The following is a 23,925-nucleotide window of genomic DNA, read 5'->3' on the forward strand; positions in this document are numbered from 1 at the left end:
GAAACCAGTTTCCTATACTGGCAGGGCAGGGTGCTGTGTGCCTCGGGTAGCAGGAGGGGTCCTGGAATTGAGATTTGAGAAGGGTGTGTGTGTGTGTGGTGTGTGTGTGTGTGTGTGTGTGTGTGTGTTAACTGCCTCACACCCGCCCTCACCTGTGGGCACTGTGTTGCACACAATGACCTAGTCAGAGGCATTGGTGGCTCTGGGGTCAGGGGAATATCAGACCCTAAGATAGAGGGAGCCCTGGGAGCCATGTGCTCTGGGGCCAGTCCAGGAGGCATGGTCCCAGCTCCTCCTTCCCTAATGGGAGCCTGAGTCAAAAACAAACTTCTCTTCCTCAGCATGGTTGCTTCTTCGCACCAGGGGAGGTGTAGAGCTGTGAGGACCGTCAGTATACGTCATCTCCCTGGGTCTTGAGCAGTCTCGAAACTTCCTAAGGAATGGATGAAGTCAAAGCTCAGGGAAGGAGGTGATCTGCTCTGTACAGCTGGGGCCTGAGGTGCAGCTGGGAACGGGAGCGTGTGCCCGGGTTCCTGACCTGTTCCTGCCCCAGCCCGGGCTGTCTGTACAAGTACTTTGGTCACAGCTTCTGGGCAGGAGCTTGGGGATGCCTCTGGAGCTGCAGGCCTGGTTCCTGTTGTACTCCCTCCTGTCTCTCTCTGGTGCGCTAGCCAGGCTTGGCCTGCGTTTTACAGGCAGAGCCATCCTTGACTTGTCAGTGCCCCTAGCAGCCCTAGGACACTGTCTCTCATGTTGTCCTGAGCTCTGCCCTGCTTCTGCCCTGCTCCGACACTCCCCACCCCCACCTAAGGCACCTCTGAAGCCATCCGTCCTATTCACGCCAGCCCCACTTTCTGTCGTGGCTGGGCCTGACCCCACAGGAGAGCTCCCTCTCCACACCCACCCAGAAGGACGGAGGGTCATTGTGCTTCTGCGCTGTAAGGGCACAACCTGGCCTCTGGAGGAGTGGCTCTTTTCAGAAATGTTCAGTTGCCCATGTTAGCATTCTCTGGCTTGGACTGGTAATGGCTGAGTCTTCACTTCCTCCCTGCCTCAAATCCTCTCAGGGGACAGGAAATGGAAAAGTCACGGTCACCATGGAATTAGGACTCACTCATGGACCTTCGTACCTGGTGGCCTGTCACTGCAGGCCCGGGTCAGAGCTCTGGGCTGGAACCTAAAGGATGGAGAGAGAGGACAGGAGGACCCTTGGCCAGCTCCTGGAGGGTTGGTGCCCTGCCTAGACCTCCTGAACCACTCCCTGCAAGGGGCGGGGCTCTCAGTCCAGCAGAAGTCAAATCCTGACCTCAGCTATCACCGGCCTTGCAGCTTGAAGTTCAGTTCCCTCCTTCAAAAGGGAGGGCAGATAACAGGACTCACTGCTCTGGGCCGGTGGAGCGGTTAGGTGTGATCATGAGTGGGGTGGAGCGTGGCACAGTGCCCGGGAATCCCTTCCTGCCCGCCGTTATTAACGTCTTTATTGCTTGCTCCTTGTAGGGAAAGGCAAACTTAGGAAAGACCTGCAGTCCCCAGAGGAACCACATGGGGCCACCCTGGAGCAGCTCTGGAACGGCCTGCTCACCCACTGTGCCAGGGTACCCTGCGCCTTCCACACCCTGCTGGGTGCCTGGGTTTAGGAGACAGCACCTCAGGCTCTTGCTGGCCAGCAACCTGACCCTTGGTTTTTGATACCTTTCCTAGAGATGGACCTGAACTGTGGGATGCTAGGAAGGGGAAAACCTTATATCCAGAGCCAGGTGGACCACAGACCACAGATGGGAATTGCTGGTCAGAAATGCACGAAGCAGAGAAGGCTGGGTCCAGGCTATCTCATGCTACCTGTGATGCCCTCCCCACGGACTCTGGAGGGTTGCTGTCTCACTGCCTGCCTTGAGGCAATGGTGACCTTTTCTGACAATGTCCTTCCTTGTAAACCTGGACACAAGAATGTGGGGAGGACATGAGGTCTGAATCTTCACTCTCCCCTGGCAGGAAGCTTCCAGTATTCATGGCCTTGGGTACCGGTTTATATCCCTCCTTCTCCCAGACTTGAGACCCTTTAATTGCAGGTCACTCCAGCTCCCAAGCAGCAGAGCGGTTGCCTCTGCAGGAGGCATGCTGGGAATTCTCGATGTCAGGGGTAAGGTGTGGGTTCCCATCCTCCAAGGGTGGAGCCCAAAAATAGATTGGGGATTCCACGGAATGCTGACCACTGGGAAGCGCCCATCTTGCCGTGTACAGGTCCTAGCTGTTGCAAGGGAGCTGGGCATGGGTCAGAGTCGGGGAGAGCTGCAACAGGAGCATTATGTCCTCCCAAGTGGCTAGCCAGGTTCCAGGGTCTAACCTGGGTGGGATGAGGTGGGCGAGAGTCTGAGGACCCATCTCTGCTTTTACTCCCTCCTCAGTCCATGGCTGGGGTTAGCCCAAGAGTAGTGTCTGTGGCCAACACCTTTGCTGGTCCTGGGACCAGGGCAAGGACCTGTCTCTGTGTGAGAGACCCCAGGCAGGGCATTAGTAGAGGTAGCCTTGGAGGATGGGAACCCACACCTTACCCCTGACAGCGAGAATTCCCAGCATGGCTCCTGCAGAGGTAGCCCCTCTGTCTGCTTGGGAGCTGGAGTGACCCGCTCAAGAGTCTGTCTGTCACATGCATCTTATAGGCAAAGAGGAGACTATGGAACATAGAGAGGCTCTCAAGAGGCAGCCACCAATATTGGCATGTCTGGGTTCAGCTCCCCTGGGACGTGCGTGAGGACCCAGTTCTATAGATAAATCTTAAGGGGGCTTTCCCTGTTACAGGGCCCAGGGCAGTGTGGGGCCTCAATGCCCAGGGGCCTTGTCCAGGACAGGAAGCCTTCCTATGAGCCTCTTCCTGTCTTCACCACACGGTAGAGTTCCTAGGGCCCTGCACCAGATGTGAGAGCTTTGACCTGAGGAGCCACAGGTTGCCTCTCCTCCCACCAGGGACACTGGAGCAGCCGGACTGGCCTGTTTGGCCTCTCTCCTGGCCTGGAGCCTGGAGGCGGCTCAGGGAGTGTTTTCCTTGTACCTGGAGTTGGACCAGGGGGGCTGGGTGTACAGAATTAATTTCCAGAGCTGTGCTGGAATACACAGGTCTGTGTGTGTGTGTGTGTGTGTGTGTGTGTGTGTGTGTGTATGTGTGTGTATATATGTGTGTGTGTGTATGTGTGTGTATATATGTGTGTGTGTGTGTGTGTGTGTGATTGCATGTGCCTGTGTATTTCCCAAGTGCATATGCTCTCTGTGATTAAGTATGAGTCGTGTGTATGTGTGTGTGTGTATGTGTGTGTGTATGTGTGTGTAAGCCCCATGAGTACACATTTGTGTCTGTTTCCATCTCTCGGTATCTTTGTATGTTCCCATAGTCTCCTCTTTGCATATAAGATGCATGTGAGTCTCCCCGTACATCTGTATGTGTGTGTGTATATGTGTGTGTGTGTGTGTGTGTCAGGCTGTGTGGAGCTGGGTGTGTCTGACCTTATCCTATCTGGAGGAGATGACTGAATCAGAGGTGGTGGAACATGTGATAATCACTGCCTGGGCTAGGCCTTAGGCAGGCCGCCTTCCTTCTATGCTCAGACAGAGGCCAGGCCTCCTCCACAAGCTGCCTGCACAGGAAATTCTGCTCGGTGCAGACATGGGCCAGTTTTTAGTTTGTACCCACTGAAGTGCCGGGGCCTAGGCTGTATATTCTTCCACCCAAGATCAAGGGAGAAGCGTGCCTCTAGAAAGGAGACCCGGACTCCCAAGGCCTGGGCAGGCCAGATGAGCGATGGGAATGTGAGTGTCAGAGAGGGAGGGGGGAGAGGAAGTTCATGCCACCCAGACTCCAGGCTCAGGGCTGGGCTGCACTTACGTCCAGTAAATGTGTGACCTTTATACCCCTATTCTCTTTCAAAGGCCTTGACTCGATGACATCTCTCATCCCACCTGTAACTTTAAAATTTTTCAGAACCTATTTTTAATGATTGTTCTTAAACACTTTAACCTCTCTCGTATCCCACCACCCACCAGAGATAGTGGAGAAGAAAGGATATAGGGGAAGTGGACCTGTTTAGAAAGGTTCTTTGGAGCAACTCCCATCTGTGTTGCCTGGAAACTGGTGGTTCAGTTCACAGGTCAGCAGGGGCAGCTCGATCCACTCGAAAACACTTCACAGATGCACCACAGTCCAGTTCAGCAGAGTCGGGATAGCAAACATGAATTAGCAGTGGTGGAACTGCCCAGCAGAGACAGCCAGGCCTCAGCCTCAGCTCCAGTCAGCAGGAGGGACTCTGAGGGACACCAGGGGAAGTTCTCAGCTGTGCTTCTCGGGGAAGCGAAGATCAGCGAAGACTTGAGACTCACCAGCGTTGCCCGGCTAATTTTATAAGCAAGCCTAACTCGGCCCCAGTCACTGTCCACTGAGTCCTTTCTATGTGCCCTCCAAACGTCACGTGTCCTCCGTGTGTCTTACCTCAGCTGTTCATCTGTCTCAGCTGACGTCACTCTGCCGGTCAGCCCAAGTCCTCAGAAGTGGCAAAAAGGCAAAAAGGCCAGCACACCGCCAAAAGTTTTTTGGTGCATTTCTCTCTATGGAGTCCCAACAAAAAGATCTCAACTCCTCAATGTAAGGCAGACCAATACATGTGTCCTTAGCAAAGAATCCTTCATCACGTGTCCTTTCGCGTGCTTGCTTTAGCAGAACATCCTTTCACTTGTGTCCACTTCAGGACAACACTTCCTCACGTGTTTGCCCCAGCCAAACACCATCCAACACAACTGACTTTCCAAAGAACCCTTAAGTTTCCATGTCACCATCAACCAATCTCTTGCCATTCTTGGGGTGCCATGAGTTCTTTCTCATGCAGGCCCTTCTCCTGCCCACCCCTACCCCTGATATTTCCTAGGTTTCTGTTGAACAGTTCCCCATAGAATACCCCTTGACCACCTGCCCCGCCTTCCTGACCTCAGCCCCCCTACCTGCACGCACTAGCCTGGGACCTCAGGAGACAGCACAGAGCCTTGTTAGAGCCCTGGGACTGGCCACCATGCTGTGACGCCCTACCAGAGTTGTTGGAATTGAGCTTGTGAGTCCTAAGAGCTGATGGGTCCAGAAATGATCAACTTCAGCATGAACTGGTAGAGGTCTTACAGTCCATATGCAAGTGCTTCCCTCATTCCATACACACTCCATACATGTAAGGCACATGTATGTACATGTATACACAGTCACATGGGAGCACATATCTGTATCATCACATACACACCCTACATGCCCACTACCAAGCACACATATGCACACATGCACAGCCAGCTGCTCACAGATTCTCATGCGTGTAGTGGATTCCCATGTTGCTATTATGACCTCGATGGCAGGAGACTCCAGTTGTTTTTTTCTTCTCCTAACACATGTTTCCATAATAAAGAGGACAGGAAGAGACTTGGGACCAAGGACAGGAAGGGGAAGTGGCCTGCCTGCACACAGGAGCTGTCACTGGGCTGTCCCTCTGGGCGGGATGCAGAGCGGACAGACAGACAACTCCAGGGAAGGAGGTAGAAGTCTCCTTTGGCAGCCCCTGGAGAGCACATGGAGGCTGGGTCCAGTGATCGGGGACCCCTGTAGAGCTGGCATCTGACCTGGTTCATGTGCCACCAGCCCCCTTCCAGCCCTGGTCCAGAAGTCTGCCCACTAGGGCTAAAATCGAGCATCTCTGTGGCGCCTTCTCCCTAAGTCCCATCAATTGCTCACACTGGGACATATACACACCTGACCCCTGGTACCATGAATTTCCACAGCCCTTACTTAACCACTTCCTCACTTCTCTGTTGCTGTGACAAAACACCATGACCAAAGCAACGCGTCAAAAGTAGCGTTTGATTTGGGGTTCACGGTTGCAGAGCGTTAGAGCTCATGGCCATCGTGGCAGGGAGCATGGCAGAAGGTAGGCAGGTGTGCACCGGAGCAGACACTGACAGCTCATGTCTTAATCTATAAGCACAAGACAAGAGAGAGCTACCTGGGAACGGCATGGGCGTAAGAAACCTCAGAACCTGCCCTCCATGACACACCTCTTCCAGTCTACTAGTCCTTTCCAAACAGTTCCACCCAGTGGGGATTCAGTATTCAAATACACAAGCCTACACGGGGGCCATTTTTATGGCCACCACACCCCAAGGACTCCTTCCACTGTGAGGTGAACTACTGCCCTATAGTCCCCAGCACCCGCCCTATTCTGCAAGCTCTACATGCTATGGTTTGGGCCAAGGAAGGAGAAGACATGGAGGGGAGGAGATGGAGACCCCAGGGCTCTAGAGACAGTCCCAGGGGTTCTGTTTTGCCTCTCCTTGGATCACTTAGAATTAAAGCCTTAGTTGGGAGGGACACAGTATTTATTGCCAGGACTGAGGACATTCGCAGGATGCAGCCAGGACATTCAGGGGTAAAACTGGGGACGTGCCAGGCAAACATGGTAGCTAGTCACCTTCCAGGGACTCCAACAGCATTTACTCCAGCCCCACCTGACGTCTGAGCTTCCTTTGTATATCCAGCCAGGCTGTCCAGCTTTGCTTGCCTACTTCCAACGGTGACGAGCCCGTTACCCATCTACTCAGCATGGCTAAGTGCAGTAAGGACCAGGCATTGACCACAGCAAGGTCAGAGTTAGTACAGTGGTGTTCAGGGGCAGTGGCGGAACAGTGCAGGACTTTTGAGATTGCATCAAGACATTTAGATGAGAAGAGGAGGGGAAGGGGAGAGGAGGGGGAAGGAAGAGGGAGAGGAGGAGGGGGAGAAGGAGGGGGAAGTAAGAGGAAGAGGAGGAGGGGGGAGAAAGAGGGGGAGGAGGACAGAGGAAAAGTGCCCAGCATAGGGCACAGCAGGGACCAGAAGGGGCTTTTTGCAGTTTTGAATTCCTTTGTTGGTCTTTGCTGGCCAGTGGACCATGGCTGGGCGAAGGGAGATGTGACTCTTCAGTCCTCCTTCTTCCCTTTTCCCGGGAAGGACTTCCTTTGAAACTTTGTGATCTCAATCCTCTGTGGTCTTTGAGTTAGAAAAGGCCTCAGACCCCATACAAGACTTGCTGGGAGGGCCCAGAAAAACAGTTTTTTTTTGTTTTTTTTTTTTTTTTTGAGGCTCAGTATCAGTATCTGCCTCCTCCTCCAGGAAGCTCGCCTGGCTTCCCCTGCCGTGAATTCTTCCCTCTGCAGGAAAATATACTTCCTGCCTGGACAGTGCCATCACCTTCAGCCTGTGCTGGGGACCCTGGCCGTCCCCTGCAGGGGACTGCTGCGACTTTCCCTTTGCACTGGTGTGGACGCTAGAGTCAAACAACTCTTTTAGGGAAAACATAAACGCATTCTCCATCTCTCTGATCGGGACCCCTTTTTCTTTAAGCCGCTTCACTTCATGTGTCTCGCAACTGGAATGACCCCCTGTCTCAGGAGGGAGGGGCAGGCGGGGAGTCCAACACTGGGGTGATACCACTGAGAGCCATGGTCTTACACTAGAACTGCTTGATACCTTTTGGGAGCCAGGAGAGCATACAGCAAGCACATACTAAATGCTCGTAGCGATGTGTCCTCTCAATCTTACGTTTCCCGTGTGAGCACAGAGGTCACCCACACTTCCTGTCAGGAGCTCCTCTCTTTACACAGCTCCCCAACATGCGTGGAGCAGAAGGTACCCTGTGTATATCCAGAAGCATGGGTGCTCTTGGCTAAACAAAGGCAAGACTTCCTATGCTGTGGAGACAGACAGCCTGGCTCCAGATGCTGGTTACGCCCTTAGAGGACTGGTTTCCCTTCAGGGTCACTTAACCCTGACTGTGACATGGACCTGGTGTGGCTGTCTGGAAAGCCGAGGCAATTGAAGTGTGGGTGGCTGTACTCTGCGTGCCTCGCGGTACCGGCATGCACTCACTGGCAGCGTCTCTTGGTATTCTCCTTCACCAAATGCCCATAAATGGTCCTGGTCTAGTATGTGGGACTAGACACCGGGATAGAGGGAAAAGGCATTCCATAGTCTCCTGAGCTGGGTTTCTAAGAACCAGTCCAGCACTCGGGGGTGCAGTACCTTCTCGGGCAACATTCTGGGGCTGCTGAGGAAAGGCCCCAGGCAGAGGAGGGCAGTGCCTAGAATTATCCACCAATCGCACAGGTTCCTGGCACGGGGAACACACTCTTATCTGCCCAGCCCAACATGGGGGGGTGGCCAGGCTGGCGAGGCAGGACACTGCCTGGGGGCTGGACACGGAGCAGTCCCAAGCCAGGCTGGGTGGGTGACGGCTGTTGAGGGCTCTGAGCGTCCCCGCAGGCTGGTGGCCAGCTGGCTGCCCATCTCCCCCACCATGTCGGACGGCGAGGGCCCCTCAGCTGGTGAGTGGCAGTGCTATATTTACCGGCCATGGCTCCGGTTGCAAAGGCAAGGCCTCCGGTCACCAAGGGCACCCGGCCCCCCACGGGCTGCAGGCAGCAGTGAAGTGGGGACCCAGTCCTCCTAGCTTGACTCCTGGGAGCTGCAGCCCAGCGGAGGCAGTTTGAGTTTCAAGACTCGCTCCCGGCCGCACCCCCTGATTTCCTAGTAGGCTTTAGCAGGAAGCCGGACCTCTAACAAATTCTCCGGCTGTCAGCCTGGTGAAGGGGCAGGGCTGACCACAGGATCCAGGGATCAAGCTGTGGGGCTGGGCTTCGGAATGGGTGCAGGGTGCGTGGCCTCCGACACCCTATGCAACGCAGCGGAAGGGGTGTAAACACGAAGCCAGGACAATCTCGTAGGTCCTGGAAGGTTTCCCAGGATCCTCAGCCCGCTGGGATGTTGTTCTGATCATCCCACAGCTTGAGATCCACTCCTGAGACTTTCTCCCGGGGTGGTGGGGAATACAGGTGTCAGGAGATGTAGTCGGAATCCAGGTCCTGCCCGTGTGCCGTGGCGTGCAGTTGGGGACTGGCTATCTCAGATACTGGAAGCTGGGAACACCATACTCGGTGTTTACTGCGGGGCTCTGGAGGAGGTGTCCAGGTTACGGTCTCTAATCTTTTGCTTCTAGGCGGTGTGATGTGGATCCAGGGGTTTAATGTCTCTTCGCTTCAGTGTTTGTAGGCGACAATGGGAGCAGATGTGGTTCTGCACCCACTGCACAGCTTGTGGAAATTAGGACCATGCACAGAGGTGTCTGCTGGCCCCAGTGTATCATGGGTGCAGTGGTCCCTCTGAGTCAGGATAAGTAGGGACTGTGGGCAGATGCTCAGAGGCATGCGTGACCCAGTCACCTCCCCTCAGTGGTGTCCTTGGTAAGGCATGGGTACAAACCTCACCTTGGTGATTCTTAGGCATTCACAGGGATGCCAGGCTGTCCCAGGAGACCCTGTGATATCTGATGGACAGTCAGGGCCCAGCTCTGTAGGTGCCTGTGTGTCAGGAGGGAGACATGACAAAAGCAGACTGACCTCGCCTGCTTCCACTGGGCGACAGCAGAGCTGGCTGCAGGAGTTGCTCCTATGGCTGTGGAGGCCACCGGTGCCTGGGGAGCCGCCAATAGCAGTCTCTGGCTGGCCTGGTCCCACACCTGACACAAACCCGGAATAGCTCTCTCCCCACACTGGGGACAGAGCCCTAGTTTTAGCAGTCTGTAAAGCCACCCGTAGGTAGAGTATTTCAGGAAGGCTAAGACAATATCTAGGCTGCCAGGACAGCAGTAGGACACTGGGTATACATGGTAGGCTAAGCCCAGGGCCAGGAGGGGACTGATCCTCTCGGTCTCTCTGGACTAGGAGAGGGGCATTGGGCGGGGAGGCTGGGGCTGGCTGGGGTCAGCCCTGGTTTGCTTTGTCCTGGCTCAGCTCTGACAAGAGGCCCTGAGCAATCTCCTGGCATCATCTTCCTGGCTACACCTCACACAGTGCAGTGGTCTCTGTCTTCCTTATATGGGTCTGACACTGAGCCTCATCTGAGAAAATGAACAGGTCCCGCCGAGGAGGCTGAGACGGGAGGGAGGATTTCAAGTTGTAGGCCAGCCTCAGCTACATAAGAGGGATCACATCTCAAAAAACCCGAAAAGATAGAAAACAAAACAAAAACCAAAAGAGACCTTTTCCCAAACATCAAACAAATTGGCCCAAGGCTGCAGCCTGCAGCGGGGAAGGCCCCTCTGTTCTGAAGTCTCCTTGACTTCATCTCCAGACATTCAGGCTTCTCTGGGACTCCCGACTCCAGCAGCAGACCCAGGACGCTCAGTGGACTCTCCCTCTTGTCCCTAACCAGTCTCAGGGTCTATAAAAAGTGTCAAACATTCTCAAGGCTTGTGAGCCCTGGGGCATTGCTCATCCATTCAAAGGGGCTGCGAAGGGACTCTGTTCTTCATGCTGCAGTATGAATTAAAGAACCCCAAACACATAGCACCATTAAAATGATGCCAATCTCTGTCAGCTGTGTGAGAGGCTGTTACCGTTCAGGTAACAAGTCAGCTACAGGGCAGAGAATGGAGTGAAGGCACCTTCCTAGTCCTGGTCATTTTGGACATACCGTTTACTGCCTAGAGGCAAGTGACGGGACTCCACTGTTTAAGTGAGGAACCTTGCAGAGACCATGCCCCAGGTCTAGCAGAGGCTGAACTCAGTAACCCTGTTCTTTGTGCTTGGTACCCAGATTAAGTCCTTATTCCAGGAGTCCTTGCCTTCAGTCACACCCCCTTCTCAGAGATAGCTAGGTAGCTCAACATTGCCTCTAATCATCTGGAGCCTGTGAAAGAAATGTGGTACCTTGTTAGGGCATCCGGGGAAAATTCTGTCAAGAGGGGAGCACAGCAGGCGGCTCAGGCTCTGGGATTTATGGCCTTAGGCCTGGGCCGGCGAGCCTGCAGGAGGCTTAAGGTTACCCAGGAGTCAGCATTGTATTTATAGCAGGAGCTGCAGACCCACTGAAGGCACAGCGTTTTCAATGCTCGCATTTTAGACTAGGCTCTACCTCCTGGGCGTAGGGGCGACTTGGATGCATCACACGGCTTTAGTTTCATCAGTGGTAAAATGGAGACTTGCCCCACTTCTCATTGGGTCTGTGCTTAGCATCTTCTGGACACACAGGCCCTGAAGGGACTTATTCCAAGCATCCCAACTTCCCTTACAACATCCAGTCCCTTTCAGTAGGAGGAGCGTGCAGGCCTCTGGGCTGTCAGTTTCTCTGTGCTTAGGAGGGGAAACAAAGTAACCAAGTCTGAGCAGTAAGAACAGGGTGCTACATTATCGGAGAGCAGTGAATACAGTCTAACCAGCTCAGGGTTCACATTCCTGCTGCCACTCACTGGCTCTGTGGCCTTGGGCAAGTCATTTACCGGAAGGTAAACATTGTCCTGTAAGAGAGCATGACTGAAGAGGGTGGGACCCCTGTATGTGGTGGTAGGGCAGTAACTGAGTGTGTATGGGGGGCAGTAACCGAGTGTGTGTGGGACGGTAACTGAGTGTGTACCTGGTTGTTGTGTGACTTTCTGTTTCCCGCTGTGTAACTTCTGCCAGTTCCAGTACAACCACTCCACATGTCCCTTGAGAAATGGCTGCTCTTGATGCTGTCACTTGGATGCACTCCCTTCATACTGCTTGGTCAAGACATTCCGCTGAGAGGACCCTGACATCCTCACAGGCTCTCCTGATACGTATCTCTTGACATACTTGGCGCTCTGCCTCAATTCAGAGACACTGCCCCAAGAATGGGGCCGGAAGACATTGAGGAGCTATCCATAATTTACCTGGTTCCTCCAGGCACATGAGAGACTCGACTTCTTTCTCCCAAGGCCTCATGTTGGGTGCCTAGCAGGCACTAAGACAGCCTCCACCTCCTTCCTTACTCTGGCCAACCCCAGCTTTACTTGAGTTTCTCCCTGGAGGCCCCTCAAATCCACACATGCTGTCCCAGACACCAGTACAGCTGTGTAGGTCTTGGAGGACGGACCTGACAGCTGTCCCTGTCCTGGATTCCGGGTAGGCAGACACTGTGAAAGGGGCAGAGAGGACCCAAGGAGTGATCTTGGGACATAGAAGAAGCCTTCAAGATGACTTCAGACCACTGGCTCCAGAAAAGGGCTGGGCTAGCCTGGGTCACTCTGAGGATCTGAGCTAAGCTCCTTGCTTTACGCTTCTCAAGACACACGAGCTGGGTTCAGAACAGCAAGAGGAGGTGTTATGCCTAAGTCACAGGGACCCCAAAGAAAACAGAGGAGCCATTTGTGATGTAAACACATAAGGGTGTGTAGTAGTTCTCGAGTAAGGACTCTCATGATCACCATCACGGCAGGTCAGAGTGAGAGCCCCGAGTCTAGGGGTCCAGGGTATTTATTGTGGCACAGCAAGTTTGGGGAATTTCTGTATAGGTCGGTGAGTTAATATTTTTTTTTCCGGAGCTGAGGACCAAACCCAGGGCCTTGCGCTTGCTAGGCAAGCGCTCTACCACTGAGCTAAATCCCCAACCCCGAGTTAATATTTTAAAACCTGCATTTCTGGGGTAATCTACATGAACGGAACACGGGGGCAAAACCATCCGACAAACAGGATGGCTAAGTTACCTATTCTCTGCAGGATGTCGCACATTATCTCTGTGTACCTTTGACCCTGCTACTGGGATGTTTGTGGTTTTCTTTCTGGAATTGGAGTTTAGCCCCCGGTCTCCTACAAAATGGAGTTTCTTCAAAAGCAGAGTCGGTTGGCTTTACAGAGGGATGTGGTCTCTTTGTTCCCAAGGCTTAGGCAGCAAGCAGCTTGGGTTCTGTCCTCCTCTGAGGTTGCTGACTGGATGACTGACAGCCTGCTTAGAGCCTGGTAAGCATCGCTGGAGGATGCCCAAGCACTCACTCTGTTCACCTCCTTTCTGAGACAGTGACAAGAACCCCAAGTCTGCCACATCACAAGGAGGAAAGGGCCATTTTGGCTTCACTGTAGGGTCTCAGTACTTGGTCACTTGGAATTGTGGCTCTGGGCCTGAGGCAGGCAGGACATTATGGTGTGAACACAGGAAGCAGAGGGAGATAGGGGGAAGGGATAGGGTCCTAATATCTCTGGACCATGCCCCTCTAAGGGAAACTCAAGATGAACCACAAAGCTGTCTGGGACATTGCTCTTAGAGGGGTCTCTGGGTCCCGAGGCTGCTTGCTTTCTGGGTTTGATGGCTTCCTGATGTCCCCCTGTAGAAGGGAGTCAGGGAGGAAGCTGGAGCAGGAGAGGCCTGGATGGTTGAAGTGCTGTAGACAGAGGCACTGGAGAAAGACTCTGGGGGTCAAGAGATGGGGGAGGAGCCAGCAGAACTTCAACACCTTCCTCCTCCCCCTCCTCCTTTTCCTCTTCCTCCCTCATCTCCTCCTCCTCCTTTTAATCCTCCCCTTCCTTCTCCTCCCCTTCCCCCTCCTCCTTTCCCTCCTTCTCCTCCCCCTCCTCCTTTTCCTCCTCCTTCCCCTCTTTCTTCTTCTCCTCCCCCCTTTTTCTTCTCTCACTCATCGCATCCTGACCTCAGGTTCCCTTCTCTATGCTCCTCTCCATCTACCCCCCTTCTCTCCAGCAGAACTTCTTAGTCTCAGCTGTGAGGTGCAGGTGACACTGTGACACTGGGTCGTTGCGGGGAATCCCATGAAATGACACCTGTCCCCTCCCTATAAATGAGGAGTCCGGGAGAGGCAGGAGGGAGGAGGTGGCTCTCTTTAAAGTGCCACTATAGTCGTGGTGAGCAGCACTCAAGATAGAGCTGGCATGAAGGGGTTAACCTGAACACCATCACACTGTCTGTCTCGTGGGGGAGCTCCGGTGTGGGTCAGGGCAAGTACAGGGAGCAGCCCTGCACGGTTCTCTCATCACTGGTCTCTTTCATGGTTTATATCGCACTTCTAGCTCAGGGTCTCCACAGTGTGCAGGGGGAATCTGAGTCCAAGTGAGAAAGATCAGCCCAGTCACCCAGCAACGGCCCTGTGAACTGTTCTCTAACAGGTCCCACTGCACTCCAACTCTGTGCTAAGGGATCTCACTCGCTCCCTCCTGTTTAAAGTCAGGTCGGCATGGGGGAGGGGGTCTGCCTTCTTCAGGGACCCTTTCCTGAGGATTTGTAGTCTAGGGGCACTGCATGTTGGGATACCCCTCTACCCCCTGCGGTCTCACTGGGCAGCATTGCTGAAGAATGCCAGCCAGCTCGCCCTATGCTTCAAGCCACTTGCCGGAGTGTGAGGTATTGGGTGTCTGGGTACAACTGGAGACCTTGTTTTTTTTTTTTTTTTTTTTTGTTTTTTTTTTTTTTGAACTGGGGGCCGAACCCATGGCCTTGTGCTTGCTCTACCACTGAGCTAAATCCCCATCCCGACTGGAGACCTTGTTATCCTGTGTTCTGGCACTCAGGGGACCTCTTTCTGGATTCAGGGAAGTTATTTGCTTTCTTATTTGACACTTACTGGCCCCCAATCCCTCAGGTTAACCACACATGAGTGTACGCACGTACCCCCTGTGTGTGTAGAGCTCACACAGGCTCACTGTGGTCCTCACACGTGCTCTTAACTCTGAGCAACACATGAATGAATTCTCATGGCTTGAGCCCTGCTCCAATGCCTCCAGAATCCACGGGGACTTACTGTTTACAAGAAGAAAAACTGGGCAAGCAAACAGGAAGCTGTTAGGCATTCAATATGGGAATTTTTGGGTCAAGTGGAATTGAGCATGTTTGAGAGAGCAAGATGTTTTATCCTATTATATCTTGGTTATTCATTTTGCATGTATATGTGTGTGCATAATTTGGGTGTGTGCCATATGGGCGCGTTCTGATCAGGAGACAGCTTGTCTGAGTTGGTTCTCTCGTTCCACCATGAGGGTTCCCGGCATTACACTCAGTTCGTTAGCGCCTTTACCCAATGAGACACCTTGCCAGGTCCTGTATTTTTATTCTTTAAACTGTGTGTGTGTGTGTGTGTGTGTGTGTGTGTGTGTGTGTGCGCGCGCGCGCGCACGTGTGCAACTGCTGTCGGGGGACAATGTAAAGGAGTCAGTTCCCTTCTACCACGTGGGCTCTCGAGATCAAATTCAGCCTGTCGGTTTGACAGCAAGCGCCTTTAATCTCCTGAGTTATCTCACCAGGTTCATTGTATTTTTTAAGAAGAAATAAAGTCATCAGCATTTGAAACCACAGACTATTTTCTTCTCAATATTATACAGTCTAAATAAGCACCGGAAATCGGCTGAGGCAGGTTTAACCTACCAGAGGCTACACAGCCAGTGACGCACTCCTTTGCTCTTTCCACTTTACTTTCGAGGTTGACATTCATGAACATGGCTTCTTGGGTTTCACTGACTGCACCGGAAGTCCACACAGGTTCGGTTTTTCTGTGGAAAACACAAATGGGTGGCGGTTCGTAGTGGTACAGAGTTCTCATTCATGCAAAGTTCACTTCAGTCTGGTCCAGGTAGATCCGGTCCCTTACACGGAAGCACCTATTGGGATACGTCCATACAGACTCAGGTCCGGAGAGCAGAGCAGAGACACCAGCAGGGCCAATCATACGGCCCCACAGGAAGTGATAGACATGGCTATGCTAGCATCTTATTGGCCAAAGCATGTCACATGACACACAGGAAGGCTGAGGGTGGGCAAGTGTTAGCTGAGTGAATAGTAGTAGTAATTATTATCCGTTGTCTCTCCTTTCAACATTTTTTTTTGTAACTGTACAGTAATCCACTTCAATTATGAAAATCTCAGAGCACATTGTGTACAATGTGGCTAGCAGACGGTTGCGCTGTAGATCATGTGACTTTCAAAATGCCAATCATTCAAAGGGAGGGGCGAGAATTTTCAAGCCATCTTGCTCTCCCAAAGACGTGAATTTGCACTTAAAAGCACAAAAATATCCATTCGTCTGTTCATGGACACTTAGGCTGTTTCTGTCTCTTGGCTGTCTTGACGGTGCTGCCTAGAGTACAGATGTCCCTAAACATACTGACTCCGTTTCTCCAGGAGTGAGATGTCTGGATCAGATGGTGCGTCTATTTTTAGTTTTTTGAGGAACTAAACTGATTTTCATAGAGGCTGGACTCGCTCATATTCCCACCAGCCATGGATGAGAGCTCCTCTGTAGCCTTTCAACTTTTTTAAAAAAATCTTTTGTATAGTGTGTGTGTGTGTGTGTGTGTGTGTGTGTGTAGATGATGTGTGTGTGGTGTGTGTGCACATGCACAAGTGATACGCATATGTGTATGTACATGGTGTGTGTGTGTGTGTGTAGATGATGTGTGTGTGTGTGTGTAGATGATGTGTGTGTGGTGTGTGTGCACATGCACAAGTGATATGCATATGTGTATGTACATGGTGTGTGTGTGTGTGTGTGTGTGTGTGTGTGTGTGTGTGTCCACCCATGCTTGAGCATTATGTGAGGGGTCAGAAAACAACCTGAGCCCATTTTCTTCATTCACCTTTACGTGGGCTCTTGACATTGAACTCAGGACTTTGAGCCTGCGAGGCAAGCGCATCTCTCCCATGAGACCGTCTCTCTGTCTCTCGTCTCTTCGATCCCAGCCCTTTTAACAGGCGTGAGGTGATGGTGTGCTGTGATTTTAGTTCGCACTTCTCTGGCCATCTCTGGCGCTGAGCGTGCTTGCATACACCTCATGGCGACCTGAATGTCCTCTTTTGAGAAAGAGGGTCGTCCTTTTATATCTGAATTGTTCAGCTTGACACTGTTGAGCTATTTGAGTTTCTTTCTCTCTTTGGGCCTGTCTTTTTTAATCTTTTAGTTGGTAGGGTTTTGAGACAGGGTCTTACTGTGTAGCTCGATCTCGGCACTCACTCTGTAGACCAGGCTGCCCTTAAATCCACAGAGTTTTTCCTGTCTCTGCCTCCCAGTGCAGGGGTTAAAGGGATGCACCACCACTCCCGATGGTTCTTCATAATTTAATTAAAATACTTTTTTAAAAATGAGCTGGGGTCTATACTGTAATCCAGGCTGGTCTGTAACCCACTATGTAGCCCAGGCCAGCCTCAAAACCACAGCACTTCTCTTCTCATTGCTAGGACTATCCACCTGAACCATGACATTTGGCTTGGATTTCTTTCTTTCTTTTTAAGATCCCCCCTCCCCCTCTCTCTTCCCCTCTTCCCTCTGTGTCTGTCCTAGTGTATATTCATGTACATGTGAGTACCTAAGGCAGCCAGGAAAGGGTGTCAGATCCCTTGGAGCTGGAGTTACAGGTAATTGTGAACTCTGATGTGGGTCCTCTACAAGAGGTGGACGTGCTTAGCCATCCTTCCAGCCCCACGAATTTCTTATGCGTTGTTGCTGTAAATTTAAAAAAATGGGGGGGTTTCTTTTACCCTGCACAAGATCCAGCACCATGGTGCCTCATGGCATCTGATAGATATCTTCATCTCAGTCAGCAAAGCCTCTCACCCGCTTTGCTCCATTCCGTATCACCCGGCCGATGGCTTCTCTCTGAGTCTGGCAACATCTCTCTACCCATCTATTTCCCAAGGCAGGTTGCTATCATGTCAGACATATACATCCTAATTCCGTGGCGGCCCAGTGTGTCCAGACACCACACACTCTCTTGAACGCAATTAAATTGCCACATGAAAGAACACACGATACAATAACCTCTGATCCAATTGATAAGATAGAATTGCCCACCTAGACATGCAAATCCCTGTACACATCCATCCCTTCAGAATATTCATAACAACCTGTAAATGTGCAGAGAGGAATCTTAACATCCGCCTCCATGTTCTCTTGGCTGCTTTCTTCTCTCGCTCTCACTCCTCCTCTAAAACTTTCCCCCCGCCCATCCTTCCTTCTCATCCAATGACCGGCCTCGTTCTATCCTGTACCTGCCTTCACCTGCATAATGACGTCATCCTACAATGTGTCCTGCATATTAACCATTGGTTAGATGTATGTGGTTCTTCTTTAGCAACCCTTCCATGACCCCTGAGGACACCAGCATGTAAGGATTCTCAAGTTGCTATATAAAACTTGATGTGGTGTTTGCATACAATTTACTAATCCTCCAGAGTACCTCACGTCATCGCTAGGTGACTTATACTTCCTGCCACTGTGCAGAGGCTGGGGAAAGCTGCCAAACTGTGCTGTTTTAGAAGAAATGACAAGATGTCCCATAAATGAGACCACAGGCCTAACTACATAGCACATGTCAGCCACACCATGATATTTTGCTTTTGGATACTGTTTCCTAGTTGGTTGGATTCACAGATGCAGCAGGCAGGGACACAGAGGGTGACTGATTTTTTTTTTTTTTTTTGTAAGCATCATTTGGCGGTTGTGTGCCGTCCTGGAGTCGGTCTCTGCCTTGTGCATAGTTTTACATTGGCGGATGAATGGATAAAGTAAAGAAGGGTGGGCTGTTATGATAGAATGTTAGTCAGCCGTAAAAAAGGAAGGAATGACAGCCATTTGTGACTATGTAGAATGGAATCATGTTACTCAACATAGTAATGAGTTTAACGTCGAAAGACAAAGGCCATCTCACTCTCCTGGGGAATCTAAAAGAATTGATATGTAGAAATGGAATGTAGCCTGGGGCTCACCAGAGGCTGGGAGCAGGGAGCAGGGAGGGGAGGGGAGGAATGTGGACAAGGGAACAGGATCTTAGTGAGGATGAAGAAGTACGTTTGAGATCTGTGAGAGCCAAGGTGACTGCTGTTAAGGATGGAGGTCTGTTTGGTCATTGCTAGATTCAGCCATGCTGCAATGGCGTGCAGACTTCGGACCATCCTGTGCACACATTAAGTCACACGTTAATGTAGTTTGATTATTTTAGTTGAACAGAAGAAGTCAGAACAGAGACACGTAGAGAGCTGAGGGTACATTAAGACGGCAGAAGACCACATGATGTACTAACCAAGGAGAGACTAAACGCACGCCATCCTAGATCTCTGGTCACAGAGTTGTGAGGCGAAAAATATTATGTTGTCTAAGAGAGAGGAGCAAAGCAAAGATCGGTTTCTGAAAGATTTGGTTCAATATCAGCAAGGAGCAACAAAGCTGATATTACATTAGAAAAGACAAGACACATAAAGAAATTACATAAAGAATTTATGTAATTACATGAAGAAAAACATTAGCTGTTTGATGGTCAAGAGTCTCGCTTTGCTGATGAGACATCTTCTCTTGAGTTCCAAAAGTCCCTTTTGATGTTCTGTTTGGTAAAGTACAAAAGACACAATGGGGCGGCAGGTGAGGCTTGGAACAGACCAAGAGCTGTCAAACCAGGATGCTCAGAAGGGAATGATTATAGGAAAAAGTGGGGATGGCCTATGTAAGCTGTAGGGATAGTCTGTTCTGTGGCTCTAATAGACACAATTGCACACAGAAGCGTCGGGGTCCATAGTGGTCAGCTTTACCAGCTAGTTTAATCACAGGCTTTCCACCTCTGCATGGAGGCTGGCCCAGGAAGATGAGGAGTTTGAAGCCAGCCTGAGCTACACAGTAAGACCCTGTTTGAACTAACTAACTATCTAACTAACTAACTAACTAACTAACTATCCAACCAGCCAGCCTAATATTGTTCTGATTTTATTGAAACAAATTTCAATAAAAACTTACAGCCTATCAGAGGGCAGAGTATAACAGGCCTTGGTTCATACAAGAAAAGGCCTGGTTTAAAGTACAGTTTTCAGGGCTGGGGAGATGACTCAGTGGGTACAAGCACTTGCTCTTCAAGTGTGAGGACTTGAGTTTGAATCCCCAGCACCCACATAAAAAGCTAGGCATGACTGTATGTGCCTGTAACCCCAACATTGTGGGTAGAGACAAGAGGATCCCGGGAGCTGGCAGGGTGACCAGCCTAGCAGAAATGGTGAACTTCTGGTTTATGAAAGACCCAGTTCTGGATGTGTGCGCATCTGATGCTGACACACATGTAACACACACACACACACACACACACACACACACACACACATACACACACACATAAGTTTTCAGCCTACATGATGTTTGTGAACCCTTCCCTAAGGCTATATGATGTCACTAGAAATAGGGCTGGAATTATAGGTGGGCTGTGAGCTCTGCTCTGGGGACACAATGTTTCTACTGTCCTACATTGGCTCTAACCACAGTCTAAGACTCCACCCTAACATTTCCAGTGGGAAACTCTAAGTATTGGTATAGTTGCCACAAACACCCTTCCAGGCTTCTTACTCTGAGGGGAGAGGTCGGTCTGACCCTCACAGTACTTTCCCAGTGTGCATTATGAACTGCTGGGGGATGGGGATGCCCCAAAGTTTTGGGGATCAAAGCTGAACCCCACCCAATGGTGGAACACACCATTGGAGGAAGGCCAAAAGACTGATGATCTCTGGCCTTGTAACTCTCTCTGACTGTACTGGGGGCTAGAAGCTGATGGCTTTTGGAAGCCTAACACTCTCTGCAAACCGCTGGCTTCTTTTCTCTTTAACTCTTTGTGCTTAAATAAGCACTGGTCTCTGTCTACTCAACACATGCTGTTTAGCACTGGGGGATTAGGTAAAAGGATTTATTGCTAGAGTTCCTTTCTCTGGCAAGTCAGCCAGACGCCCCTCACTGGCTAGGCAAGAGACGCAGAACGTGTTAACTCTTCTTGAATGGAGAGAAAAGAAAGGAAAGGGAAGAAGTCACTCATGCAGACAACACACACTGGTGAAGCAGAAAATGGCTACACCACCTTTCTGTATTGCTTTCAGCCTACTTATAGCTTTTTAGACAAAAAGTTCTCTATGTAAGAAGAACTACCTCAGAGATAAGATGTTTCATACAAGGGCAGTTACAGAAAGGTGTCAGTAACAAGTTCCAAGCAGTGGTTCACACTGCAAGCTCATTATAAGTTCAAAGCAGCAGTTTTTACAGGGCCTTGCCTTACAGTGCACACCTGTGGCTTCATCCTTGGACCTGAATGTTTTTCCTTGAACACAAATTTGTCCCAAGCCTATCTCTCTTTTTAGTGTAATTATGAAAGCTCATTGTACTTCTTATTATGTGGCCTTTATGTAATAATAATGATGTTAATATTTGTGACAATAATATTATGATAATATATTGTATTATATTATAATAATAATATATAGTAATATTTATGAGGGGTGGGCACGTTTTATTCTGTTTTTTTTACCAGCTGGTTTAATCACAGGCTTTCCACCTCTGCATAGGAGGCTGGCCCAGGAAGATGAGGAGTTTGAGGCCAGCCTGAGCCACACAGTAAGACCCTGTCTAACTAACTAACTAACTAACTAACTAACTAACTAACTAACTAACTCTCTGGGAAATTTATTTTATGTATGTGAGTACACTGTAGCTGTCTTCAGACACACCAGAAGAGGGCATTGGATCCCATCACACATGGTTGTGAGCCACCATGTGGTTGCTGGGAATTTAACTCAGGACCTCTGGAAGAGCAGCCAATGCTCTTAACCACTGAGCTATCTCTCCAGCCCCAGCACATTCTAACATTATTACATCTTTCTAGCAAAACGACTAAAATCATTTCTTAAAACTTTCTTCCTAAAATTATTTGAATCAAATCAAGATTTCTATAAAATCATTAATTCGTCTAAACAGTATTAATTCATTGAAGTTCATCTTCATGTTGATCTGTAGGAAGTCTGTTCAATAGGGTGGACTGATGCCCAGGAATCCTTAGGGTATGTAATAGTGAGAGGAAAGGCTTATCAGCTGTAAGAAGCCATCCTGAGATGAAGTCTCTTGGGACCTTGCCTCTCAGAGCTCACCCATCATAAACCATGCAAAGATGATGGGTCACCTCAGGAGGGCCACCTGCTAGCCTTAACCTTTCCCAGATGTCTCCTGACAATAAGCCACCTACTCCCTGTATCCTTGGAAAGCAAGGCTTCCCCTTGGAGAGCCCTGGGTTTGAAGCTGTAGGCTTGGCCTGGAGAGAGCTCTGCCTCAAAATCCCTGAACTCAGAGAGTCCATTTCCTCCAGAGAGTTTACCGTAGGTCCTAGCCAGAAGCACACCACAATGACAAATGCATCACTCCCTTTGCCTGAACCAGGGTCAGGGAGGTACCCCCAAAGCACCAGCCATCTGATGGGGCAGTTGGGGACTGGAGCTGGTCCCTGGCTCTGCCCTATGACGAGAGTAGGCTGAGCAACCCCTGTGGCAGTAGGACCCTCTATCCTGTCCAGGCCTGGAATGATGCTGCCTGCCACCCCTCTCCCCAGGGCTCTCAAGTCCTTACAGAGGGAGGCAAGTGGAACCAGGCTTCCGTTGTGTGCACATGTGTGCTGTCCTGAGAGAGTCCTTCCCAACTGTTCCTGCTCATCCAGGTTACCACGACCCTACCAGGTGGCGCTTGTACACGGGATGAGCACATTTAAACAGACAGACAAACAGGATAAAAAATAACAACAACAACAGCAACAGCAACAACAACAACAACAACAATAGCAACACAACAACAACAGCAACACAACAACAACAACAACAGCAACACAACTACAGCAACACAACAACAACAGCAACACAACAACAACTACAGCAACACAACATCAACAGCAACACAACAACAACAACACAGAAAAAAAACAAGACAAAGCCGACAAAAAACCTGGGGCGGATGAGACAGTTTTTGGGGAAGTGTCTGCGTGCAAGCATGGGGACCCGAGTTCTAGCCCCTCTACCGCCCCACTGGAGGATGCTAGGGACCCAAACTGTCTGGAAAATGTAGAGAATTTTTTAAGAGGACATTGAGTTCCGTCCCAGCCCCAGTTTGTATCCAGGGTGAGGTATCACAGGTAGGGAGTCTGAGAAATACCAGCTGTGGCCCACGGTCAGTGGAATCAGAGGGGAGGGCAGGCTTCTTTTAGGGGGTGGCCTGTGCTTTGTAGATAGTGGAGAAAGGGCATGGCTCACAGTTCAGGATACTCCAGGGTCCCAGGAGCACCCTGTCTGTGTTTGTTGATCACTCCTGTGTCAAACCCAGGTTTGCATTAGGTCGGGGACGACAGGGAAAGCTTGTGAAGAGAGAGGCCTGGGTATTTCTTTACTGCAGGACTTTCTGGAGGAGAGGCCAACCAGTCCTGGGGAGCCCCAAGAGGATATGGGAGGGCACACCCAGCTCAGCACCCATGCTGTTCAAAGGTGCCAAGTCTGCTGCACTTTTTGTCCTTTTCCCGTCTTTTCTAAAACTTGCTGCAGGTGTTGAGGAAGTGACGAGTCTCACTAGTGACGAGGTGCTGTAGAGAGGTGCCACCAGGGTGACGGGTGTGACGGCTGCAAGGTTATATGTGTCCACACTCCCTGCCAAGCTGGGCTCCACTTGGGCCAGACATGGCCAGAGGAAAGGCTGTAGCCAGGTTTTCAGCAAATGTATCTGGTGGCCTTAGCCACACCCAGGGCAGTCAGAGGAGCAGGACACGGGGCTGACCCTGCGGCCTTGGACGGCTCCTGACTACGGCTCCTGACCTGCCTTTTTAGAGGATACAGGGACATGGTGTGGACAGGCAGCCAAGGGAGCTGTGCTCAGGGTCCTGTGAGACCATCGGAGGAAACAAAATGGATGGTTAAAATACCTACAGCTGTAGGGTCTGTGGGGTAAGTCCTGGGTTCTAATCCTGGTGTCATTGTCCCATCTCTCTTTTTTGGGGGCTGGGGGTAGCAATTTTCTTGAAATATCGCCCATGTGCTATAAGGTTTGAACATTTGGGGCTGGGGATGTGGCTTATTTGGTAGAATGCTTGAATAGCGTGCAAAAAACCCTGGCCCCACTCCCCAGCCCTGCCTAAAACCAGGTGAGATGGAGCACACAGCACACGGTGTACGCCCAAAATCTTAGCATCCAGGAGTCATCCTTGCTACAGTTTGAGAGCTTTTGGAGGTACACGGGTCCTTTTCTCAAAAGAAGGATAAGTGTTCTGCTCTTTGTCTGGTTCATTCTGCACTTGTCACCCAAGGGCACCCCATACCCAACA

The sequence above is a fragment of the Rattus rattus genome, chromosome 7, assembly GCF_011064425.1.
Source record: "Rattus rattus isolate New Zealand chromosome 7, Rrattus_CSIRO_v1, whole genome shotgun sequence".
NCBI classification, from domain to species: Eukaryota; Metazoa; Chordata; class Mammalia; order Rodentia; family Muridae; genus Rattus; species Rattus rattus.